This window comes from Zonotrichia leucophrys, chromosome Z, assembly GCF_028769735.1.
Source record: "Zonotrichia leucophrys gambelii isolate GWCS_2022_RI chromosome Z, RI_Zleu_2.0, whole genome shotgun sequence".
NCBI classification, from domain to species: Eukaryota; Metazoa; Chordata; class Aves; order Passeriformes; family Passerellidae; genus Zonotrichia; species Zonotrichia leucophrys.
Genome location: NC_088200.1, coordinates 37,735,943 through 37,747,839, shown reverse-complemented (window position 1 = coordinate 37,747,839; position 11,897 = coordinate 37,735,943).

The following is an 11,897-nucleotide window of genomic DNA, read 5'->3' as shown; positions in this document are numbered from 1 at the left end:
TTAATCTCTGAAGTGTTGTTAACTTTCAATTTGAAAAAAAGTTCAGAGACCTAATAAAAAGAGCTTCAACCATGAATCATAAGGGGAAAAGGTATGGATGGCTTACACAGAGTTATTTTTGAGTGCTTATTTTTAAATATTTGTTCACCCGACACAGACTCCACCACATGATAAAATTTCCAATGATGACTGTCAATATACTGGGGGTTTTGTTGCTGCAGAGGGGCATTTCTGCAGCTGGAAATATAAGTTCTGCACTGTCTATAGCTCATGTTGGTGTCACTTACCCTTTCTTGCTAGGACTTTCCCTGCACTGCTTGCAATGCTCACGTCAGAGAAGCACTAGTCACTATGCACATCTTGTCTGCTTGTCTTCTGTAAACTGCCTGCATATTTCAAGGCATCCCCTGGGATGGAGAGCAAGCAGCTCCTCAGCAGGGGTGGAGTTTGTTCTCCTCTTGCTGGCTGTCAGGATGCCCCAGCGCTTTGTCCTCTATTCTGTTCACACATAATGACACTGGAAAAATGCCAAGCACCTCATCTTTATCCCCATCTCCCAAGAAGCCCACTGGTTACATTTCTTGGATATTTATTTAACCAGTATTTTCTCATGGGTTCTTATGTGCACAGGCTGGGGTCCTATGTCTTATCTTGGCACCATGCCAGAACCAAAAGAAAAGGAAAGACAATGACAGCTCTGTAAAAGCTGTGTAATTACTGTAATATTTGTGTTACTGGGAGCTATGTCAAGGATGGCCTTCTCCAAGGAGCTACAATTGGGCTGAAGTGAGGTTGTGTGGGAGGGTGAAATGGACAGGCAGACACCACTCAGCCCTGTCTTGGGGTTGTGGTGTGGATGGTGGGGCAGCCAGGGGATGCTCAGGTTAGGGTGAGGAGGGATCTGGTGAAGGCAAACAGTAGCAATTCTTCCTGTGCAGGTTCCAACAGGGGCACAGCCACACCTGAAGAAATGATGGCTATCTAGACCTGGCCTTTCTTCCCAGCCAGACAGCTCGCACTAATGGTGCTTCAGTCCCTCCACCAAGAGCACAAAACTGCGTAAAAAGTGATCTTGTCAACAAACCCCACACATTTTGTTCCCTAGCAGAGGCTGAGGAATTTCTGTCCTAGAGGGAAATTGCAATGATTTGATCATTGTGCCTTCATGAATATCAGACGTCTACAGAAATAGATTTACAAAGCAGCATTTTTCCCCACGGTATACTTTCCACATGTTTTTAGGAGCTCCATTAAACTTTAACAAAAATTATATCCTTACACTCTTGTGCCATTTGTTTATATCACCTGTTAGGTTTAATCTTCAGGAATTACCTGGGAAGATTAATGGATGATCACAGTTTAATTTATTATGCCCTTTAAAATTTAGGCAGTTCTGAATTTGGTAGTATTTTACTAGATTCTTACTTTTTAAACCTTATGTATAATCTCCCACCTGCTGGAGCATGGAACATGTTTTCCATGTCCCATTCCAACTCCTGTAGGCAGGATATGACCAGAGGGGACACAGGATGGATAGGTTTGGGTTCCCAGCCACTTGCTGTCCTTGTGAGCCACCCTGTTTCTCTACTGCCATCATCAGCCCAGCTGCCCTGCAGAGCTCACAGCAATGGCATCTGCCTCTCCTTGTGGGGCATTTCCTCTGCTACCAGGAACACTGGCCCAAACAGTGTCCATTTTTTGTTACCATTTTTGTGGGCCTCCCTCAGCCCACATGAGCAACCATGATTTCCTCATCCTGCACTGCTCTACAGCTTCACATTGCTTCCAGATTTGTTATATAAATTGCATATACATTATATACACTAAATACAGGTCCAGGTCTGCATGGTTTTAACTGATTGTAGCTGAATTGTTTATAGCAGTGGGATTCCAGTGCTAGGCCTGTGCTGTGTTTCTTATCGCCCCTAATGCCTGTACTCCTCTACAATATTTGTCTCCACTTCTCAAGGCCACTGATACTGTATCAGTGATGTTTCCCTATGCTTCATCCTTACATTAAAGCCATAAATATCTCATCCTACACAGAATGGCAGCTTGTAACTACTAGCTGTAAAAACACTAGCTGTAACATCCAAGGATAAAAAAGTAAAACAAATTAGCAATTTACAGTTAGAGATACTGCTGTCACAAATAAATTGAAGTAGTCAGAGCTTCAGGCGGGTCAGGAAAAGACTGGCCAGACCAGGTGTGGCAAACCTCAGCCCTGAGGTGCTGCACACGCACTGCAAAGCCTGTGGCCCATTACTGGCAGTGCGTAGGATGCAGGATGACAAGGCTGCATTCCCATCCCAGTGCCCTACACATGGTCCTTTGCTCTTCCAGCCGTGTACGGGCAGGCAAAGGGAACAAAGAGGAAATCCGAGTCTGGCTATCACCAGCAGCTTCACAGAGACACCAGGGCTCCAGTGCACCTTGGTCTCAGTCCCACATACACCAACATCCACAGAAATTTTCAGAAAAGAGTGCAGCTCTAACAGATCAAGCGTCAAGCATTCTAGGAGGTGTATTGCTCATTGAGAAATAAGTAAAGCACTTGTAACTTGAATTTACTTTAAAATACTGGTCTAAATTATGATTTCATTGTAGTGCTTCCAGTCTTTGAGCAGAATGGACTTACTAATCTTACTGTCCTCACTCAGCTAGTCTGAAATACCTACTAATTTCACATTGCTCTCTTAATAGGATTCAAATCTGTTGCATCTCTTTCAGTTTAATAATTTCAACTGACAAGCACAATTAATTTGTCATTTGGTTTCTTTATTGATTTCTCTGTACTGTTCTTGAAATGTTCAAGCTTCTTTTTTATCAAAATGAGCAGCTAATAATAATCTTATACTATTAAAATTGATTTTTTTTATAATTTCACTTAAATGCAACAGTAAAGGCTACATTTCTCTGTCTTGACCAGTGCAGAATTTTGTTTTAATAAACAAGAGGCTGGTGAGAACCATGGCATTGGATCTCATAAAGTTTATTCAAACCCCCTACATATATACTACAATTGCCTGCTAGCAATGTATAACAACATAATTGTAATGTTACAACAAGATGAAAGGCCCTGGTTTTTGTAAACTGATATGGCTACTATCAATATGCTGGGGACTACCTGGTAAAAGGCTTGACATTCCTATGACATTGAAGCTGTTCTTTCCAAGAGATTTCAAACACAACCATAGAATCACAGAATCATAAAACAGTTTGGTTCAAATGGGATCTTTAAAGGTCATCTAGTCTAACCCCTGCACTGAGCAGGGACATCTTCAACTAGATTGGTTTGCTTATAAATCACAGCCTGAATAAACAAAACTTTTAAAATCATAATGTTTTTATTTGCTTCTTGGTAAATGTTCTGCTACTTGTTTCTGAAAACATGCCTGTGGGATCAACGTGTCTCTTACAGGAATTGGAGGAAGGTGAGTAAAAATGAAAACTGACACAGTTGCTGGAGTTCTGGTTTGCAAACAGGAATATCAGAAAGTCATATTTCAGAGGACAACTCAAAGTTAAAAGCAGCATATTACTTGAACTGAAATAAAGACTTTACTATCCAATAAGTAAGAAAATTTTACTTGGTGAAGAACTCTGCTGTTTTTTCCAGGGGAAACCGAATTTGATCCAAAAGAGGATTTATCCCTGCCGCTCCACTTTGTTTTTCCCTTCTAGTAGCCGATCTACTCACAGGTAGGAAAAGTCACATTAAACGAGTATTTGGTGTCACCTAGTGGTTACATTTGTTTCAGCAACTTTGTCAGCTGTACAGCGATGCAGATGGACTCTTCTAGGAAATTGTTTGATTTTGGTGTCAAGCTTTTTTCCTAGTTGGTAAAAGAGAGAGATTATGGAAAATAAAAATCTGTATCACTTTAGGCTGATTGACTCTAGTGTGAATCTTGTGACTGATTCACTCTAAAATCAGAGTGAGGTTTTTTTTTCCCCCCCTGCAAATTCTTTCCTCTTCCTTCTAAAAGTAAGAGAATACGGACTTCATGGTTTTGATGGAGGACTTTGCTGACACAGTTGCAGGACTGAATTATGATATCAAAAGTGCCTGAGAAGGTAAGTTTTAGCTTTCCTGACCCACTGTCATAGAAGGAGGGATTACTTTAATCATGTTCTTCAAAAAAGAGGTGGTCAGAGTGCAAAGTGCTGTGCTCATGAATTTTTTTAGTTTGGTGGGGATTTTCTTTTTATGTCCCCCGAACCCTCAGGTATTCCTGATGCTACAGGATGGACAGTGTTGCTGATTAACTATATAGCCATGAAAGTGACTGGATGGGAATTGGCATGTTTGACATAATCTGATCCAAATTAAAACCTGGCAGACAAAGATCAACAAGAGAAAGTCAAACCAGCACCCTCAGTTAAATAGGTAGGTAGAAACAGCCCTTCCCTTCTGTGCAAGAGGAGCATCCTGGGGAAAAATAACTGGTAATTCTAGAGTAACTAAGCATGTTCCTTCTCTAAAAGCACTGTGGCCTAAATAAGACTGACTTGTTCAAACCAGTTCAATGACAGATTCATTTTTGCAGTAGTAAGCTGCAGAACCAGATGAAAGGTCAGGCAAAACCAAGAATGGAAGATACATGAAAACAGAAACCTTGTTTGTCTGACAACAGTTTTCCAAATTACATACGTACTAATGGATATCCCTAACTAAACACGCTTCCTGGCTTGCAGGTCGTGAGAACCGAGAGCAAACTCTTCAGAGATGTGCCAAAAGGGTTGGTGGGTTACAAAAGAGAAAAATAAATCAGACTTTGGCTGCGGACAGAGCTCTGCAGAGGCTGAGAGAACAGATATGCCCACAGAAGGAGGCGCTGCTCCACCACTTTCCACACCTCACGGTGGCACCTGCAGGCACCCAGGGTCCTCAGCTGCTTGTCAGGATTTGGATCCAAATCTCTTGAGGCATCCTGAAATTACGCCTTTGACTCGTTTTCTGTGATTTTTCCCTGGACTTTAGTGAAAGGTTTCTTCCGGACTATTTTTATAATTTTAAAGAACTGTTCTCATGTCTGTCTGATCTTCCAGAAGAAACAATCAGAGTGACTTGAATATGGAAAGGTTGTTTAGCAGACAGGTTGTTGCTGTGAGAAATTTTTTTCCTTTCACAAGCCATTGTCAGAAGATAAAACAAGTTCCCTGGCAGAATCAATTTGTCAGGTAGAATTTAGACTATGTATGCTGGAAAACTACTTGACCCTTGACATGAGGAAGAGAAAAATTCTTAAAAGGAGAAAAAAAATCTCAAGTGCTTTGTCCAATAGTATTCCCTTAAAAGGCAGAGTCAGATACAGATGGTGAAGTTAAGTATTTATTTTTCAGTGGGTGCAAAAGAACCCCAAAGCAAACGGTTAAGCAACTATGCAAAGTGATCTATATAATGACATTGACACTTTTTAAAGAATCACTGGAATTCGGTCTGGAGCTCTTCCTTAAAATGGGTTTTTTAATCCTTAGGTGTCAAAGCACTTTCTAAAAGGCCAGTGAATTTGTTTGTTGAACTGAGACTTAAACATACTGTGTCTTTCCCAAAAACTCAGAAATAATATTGCTATTAAATCTTCCTCCATTTGAAGGAGCTGTTTTTCTGTGCTGCTTTATTCTTCCTTTTTTTTGGTTTGTTTGTTTGTGTTTCTGTGTTCGTGTTCCTGAGTAGTTTAAGCTTTGAGTTCTTGTCAGTGATGCTACAACTCAGAGCAGAGTGATGGTATTTTGCTTTTATTCCCAAGCTTTATTGTTGTAGAAGGCAAAGATATAAAAGGCAAAGAATCCCTGTATCAATCATTATGTTGACTGCGTATCTTCTTTCGGATATGTTGGTGAAGAGGTGTTGGGGAACATTTCTTTCCCTGTGTTTTTAAAATTTTCATGTGCTTTGACTTAATGTTAAAAGGGCTTAATGTCATGGGCTTTTAAAATGGATGAAAAATAGATCTCTGCTATCAATTTAGTTTCTCTTTCATGTACTAATCTATTAGTACAGCAAGAAAACCAGCAATATTTCTGCAACCTTTACTACCTAGCATCCCTGCGCTAGGAGATGGATAGGCAGGATAAAATTTGAGCATGTCCCATTTCTATGTAATCACTGCCCAGCTCCCAGCATCCAACCATTGTGTCAGAGTTGAGGTTTTCATTTTACTCAGTAATTCCACTGCTGAGAAGGACGCAGATACACAGAGTACATGCTTACTTGTAAGGAGGGGATTTCAGACCCTGAAGTAGTTTATTTGCTGGGAACCCAGAGTGCTCAAGTGGGTGATGATGTGAAAGAGGCCGTTTGGTTGGCAGTGTCTGTAAGATGTAGAACATTGTAGAACATTGTGTCATCTGAGGATTACAGCCTGGAGGGTCTTGTATGTCACTCTCATTGGACCAGCGGCAGCAGCTATTTCTTGCACCTCTGAAAATCCGACTGGGATAGGCAGGTCTGCAGCAGTAGGAACAGTTTAAAAGTCGTGTTTTATTTTTTGCATATCATGTGCTGGAATGACAATTTTCCACTCTTAACTGGTGACATAGTTGGTAAATAACCATAAATGGAAGCGTAAGGCTTCCACAGTGTCTGTGAAATAAGTTCCTGCTAAATCAGGCCTTGACAACACAGTGCTTATTTGGCAGTACAAACAGCTTGTTAAACAGAATATATCTATCACCGTCACACAGTCCAGCAAGACTGGGGTGACTGCACACTTAATTTTACATAAAGTAAGATTACCTAACCTATTTTCAGTTTGAGAGAGAATCACCCACTTGAGAGTGGGCAAAAGTATTTGAATAAACTTTCTGCATCTTTTGGACTTTTTGGAGGATGTTCCTTTTATAAGGATTGCTTCCTCTGCTAGGTTAATGACTGATGATTGTTCTGGTTCCTTTTCTCAATCCTTTTTTACCTTCCTGTTTCTCCTGATTAGATGGATAGTAACAGGCAATTTTATGAGTCAGACCTGATTTACACAACAATCATAAATTGCTGGCATAGCAGTAAATCAGTTATCAGTTATGAGAAATATGTTTTCAGGGAATTTTTCCCGTTTGGGCTTTGTAAATCAATTTGCATGTAAGTTTGTGTGAAAATGTTCCTTAAAACAATCACCCTATTTCATAGTAATTACAAACTTGCAGCTGTAGTGAAGTATAGCCTTTCAGCGGATTAAGTAAAATTTCCGGAAAAGAACTCAATGGATATCCATGAGTTCATAAATACTACTTCTCAATAAAACTCTGCAACAAGGGAAATAATTTTCCTATAAGAATATAAAATACATTTTCTCTGCCTTTTCTAACATAATAGAAATGCTCACTGGAAAAGCTTTAATTTCTGAACTGAAAGACAAGACAGATAAAGTCAGTCAAAATATTCACCAATTTTTCAATTTTAATTTCTCTTTTAATTTCTTTTAACTTCTAAGTAATTTACATTTTGAAACAAAATCATTAGAAGTTTAAAAAAAGAAGTAGAAAATGCCCCACTTGGAAACACTGGGGTTTAAAAGTAGTTTTGTTCTTATTACATAATAATGCAAATGAAAATATATAAATTTATTTATAAAAATAAAACAATATATTAATTGAATTGCAATTTTTGAGTGGTTTAAATAAACTGAAATTGTATTTTCAGAACTTTTCTGTTTCAATAGCTCAAGTTAGAAACTTACAGTAAGTGCATGTTATTCCTCATATGATAACTGCATTACAAAAGGAACTGGAGGATCCAGCTCAGTGAGGATGAGAATTTGAACTGCAAAATATGCCACCATGGGAAATGGCTGAATTAATTTCGAGTATCCACATTTCTATCTGGAACACATATTGCATGAAAAAACTGTGAAAATGTGTTTCCGTCTAAAACTCAGGTATTACACTAGTGATGAATTGTGAACTTAAAGGTAAAACTCGCTTAGTTTATGGCACTGGTTCAATTCCCCTGCAACATTTGCAAGCTGATACAAAATATTTTTCCTTGACAGAAAGAAGTGTTATGTCCATGGCAATTTCCTGTACATTGGCATCAAATCAGAAGTGGGCTGGGCTTCTACAATTTACCTTCAGGAAAATCCATTAGTATTTTCTGCCATCTTGCAGAGGGGACACTTCAGGTCACCAGGTCAACTGAATTAGAAGTAATTGTGTGGCTGTAAAGGGCTTCTGTTGCAATGGCATAGACTTCTTTCCTTCAAGTCCACACAGACAACAACCCAATTCCCAGCTCAGTGCATGAAAAAACTGGGTCTAAAATGACAAAGGTACTAGTACAATGCTGGTAAAAACATGATGGGCAAACACAACAATACAGCTCTTAAAGTAATTAACACTGCCATGTTGTCACATGACGAGTTATGGTGAATATTTTAAGGCTCAGGAGTTAAAAAGCTTTAAGAATCGAGTAAGAAACCAACTACAGGGTGAAAATGTTCCTGTACTAGATTGCGTATTGTTGTAGTGTGCTTTAAGTTTCTCAGTTTGCTCCCCCATTTTATGTACTGTACCCTCCTTTGTTCTTTGTAAATGGTTCCTCTCTCCCCAGTTTTTCCCGCCACTGCCTCCTTGCCAGTTAAGTTGCCTGGTTACCATACTATTTTTAGTTGCTAATGTTACAGTTTGTAGAACCGCTCCTCCCTCATCCCACCTTATAAGTGGATGTTTTCTCCTCCCAGGGCCCAGTCAATCACCCCCCCACTCCTCCCAGGTTTCGAGAACCTTCTCCTCTCTGGGGGTTGTGGTTGGCTGTGGTCCCGGGGCCCCTCCTTTACTTTGTATTCGTTGGTTTCTGGTGTATGTCAGTTATGTTCAGTACCTCCCTTTGAGTTTCCCCATTGGATAGCTGAGCTCCCCTCCTCTCTCCTCCCCTTCCCTTTAAAACCTTGTCGCTCCCCCTGTTTGGGGCCATTTTGCTGGTTGGTGCCCCTCCTCGTTAGTGCCTCCGAATCACCCAATAAACCAACTGTTCACCCCCAGCAAGTGGTCACCTCCTTTATCGTCTCTCGTGCGCCACTCCGAGCTCTTCCTCCAGCCCAGCCTGAGGCCAAGACGCCGAGGGGGGCTGGCTTCTTATGCGCAGGGGCGTTGGCCTTCTCACCCCTCGTGCTAGCCGGACCTAGGGCCGCGTACGCCCTCGCGCAGCGTATGTCAAACCAAGTTTCTAAAATTGGCATTCAGAAAGCTAATTGTTTTAGTTGGAAACCGAACAAATTTAACTTTCACTCCTGTCACTCCATTAAGCTGGTTTTTATTTTAACAACCTTTTAAAAACTCACTCGCAACACAGTTTGGTAATACTAAGAATAAAATTAGCTGTTGTTTCCCAAGGAGACATTCCAGACTTTTAATATCACCCTAAATTGATAATTATTCATTCTTTGAAGATACACAGCAGTGATCAGTTAATGCTCTGCAGCATTGGCCATTTACAGAGATCTCCACTTGTCAATGGCATCTGCTGAGAACAGGACTGTATTGCTATGAAACAGAAATCAAAGCATTTACCCATGGATAAATGTATCCATATAATGCTAATCTGGGTGCTGGAAAACTGAAGAACTGAACTAAAAAAAGTCAAAAAATTGTTCCTTTTCTTCAGCTTTTGTACAAAAATGTTCAGGCTCTCTGCATTAATTTCCTCATCCTTTGCACTTCTCCTGTGAAGGCTGGCATTTTATTTTTTAAAACAAAACCTGAGGTCTCCCTGAAATAGCATGACTTTACAACATTGTTTTACAAAGTATTACAAGAATCATAATGAAAGAAAGGTTACATAAACTTTTGGATGGACTTACCTAAAGCAGAGCTTGAGTTTGAACTAAAAATTTTACAGTGCTCAGTACAACCCATCACATTTCTGGTAATGCCTTTGTCAAGGCAATATTTGAAAAGACTCTAAAATACACTTTTTTATTACTGTACACAAATTACATAGGTGGAGACAAGCAATTCTGGGAAATTGTCATTGATTGCCCATCATAAAATATACATTCTGAGAATGTCAGTGTTTGTAGAGGTTTGAAATTGATTCAAATTAATATATTTTTTTTCTAAATGCTCAACATATTCCCTCTATCCATATGAAAAATGCAGTCAATTCTTTATTTCAAAGACTATCACATTTCTTCTTACTTTGGTCATGCGTTTTCCTTTATTGGGATCTCATCTGTTCTAATGCTTTCCACCTTTGCTGCTGTTTCCTTGTAGAGCACTTGCTCTGGTAGATACCAGTTATCTGATTTTATTTCAGCTTTCGCTAAGGCATACTAGTGCAATGTCATGGTTTCATTGCTGGCAGTGTCAAAAATTATTTAAGATACAGCTGCCTCATTAAAATTGTGCTTTGTTTATACTAGGTATATGAGAACTGGCATTTCCACAGGGCAGATTTTTCCCTTTTGCTGTTTAAGATGCATTCTGAATCAGTATAGGAAGGAATCATGAGTACAGGCTAGGAGGTCTAATGAAAGAAATGAGTTACTGTCCTCCTGTGTGTGCTCTGCTGCAGTATATGGCCCACTATAAAGGTATTCTGCCAACAGAGCTAGAATTCCTGTATCTGCTTAAATGGATTACTTTGTTTAAACTAAACTGTTGGGCATTGCCTGCCGTAGCATGTAGCATGTTTTAATGTGATGGCAGCCGTCCCTGCCAAAAAAATGTATGTGTAGAAAATTATGTCTTAAACAGTCACACTCTGTCTGCTATGAACCACCAAAAAGCCGGCAGAAATAGGGCTCAAAACCATGACTGAGTTCCTCTGGTTACTGTTCAGCAGGTGACTCTCACTGACTCCTAATGAACTACTGAATGAACTCTCAGCCTCTGTAGAAGACAAAAACATTTTAACCCATGTTTGCCTGGCCATCTCCTGTCATTGCAGCAAACATGTGTCTGTGTGAACCATAACACTCCACCTGGCTTCTGAGTGGTGTACGAGCAGACTCCTTCACAGAAATGAGAAAAATGCCTTAAAAAACTACATTTGCCTACTCAGATGTAGGTCTGCAGGGATTTCCTAAGCACAAGAATAGCATCGAGGTTACATGATTATTTTTCCCAGCTCTCCTACCAAGAGAGTTGTCCTGGCAAAAAACAATGCTGTGTGGGCCCAGTGTGAAAAGAGCATTTGGATGGAAAATTTCAGCTGATGTTTGACAGTCACAGGCATCTATAAACACAGCCTTTATACTGGGAAATGTCAGGCATCTTTGCAGTTGCTAGTGCCACCACCTCTGCATTTCATTTAAGCAGAATGAACCCATGCCAATGAACTAAGCTTTACCATACATCTGTATGAAACGCCTTGGTTTAGCATAGGGAAAGGCACCTTCATGGTTGGCCTTACAGTGAGCCTGGAGAGAAAAACTAGCACAGTTAGTAAGCAAGCCCCTCTTTCATTTTACTTACTATACAAAAACCTTGCTTTTGAGCAATAGAGAAAAAAAAAAAAAACTCGATTCTCTTTGTTCGTTCTCTAACTGCCTGCTGCGCTGTTCCCTTGCCTGGGGCAGTTCCACGGCCTCACGCCGCCGGGATGCTGCGCTCCGTGTGGGCAGGGAGGCGCTGCCTTCGTGCCCAGGGTGCCCGGTCCCGGCGGGGGCCCCGGCGCTGACAGACCGTGATCCCCCCGAGCAAGTGTGCAGCGCTGGCTCGCCCGCTCCTCGCTGCCTCCAGTTACATCGCTGGCAGGAGCCCGCGGCTCTCGGCTTCGCTTTCCAGGGTTATTTTTGGCCGGGGCCGCCGCATGCTGATGGCAGCGAGCCCCGGGCGCCTTGCCGGGCGGCGCGGCGCCGGCGGGGCCCCCGGCGGGGCGGGCGGGGAAGGGGCGGCGCAGCCCCCGAGCCCGCCCCGGCTCCCCCGCCGCGCCGGGGCCGCCCGGGAGCGCCTCT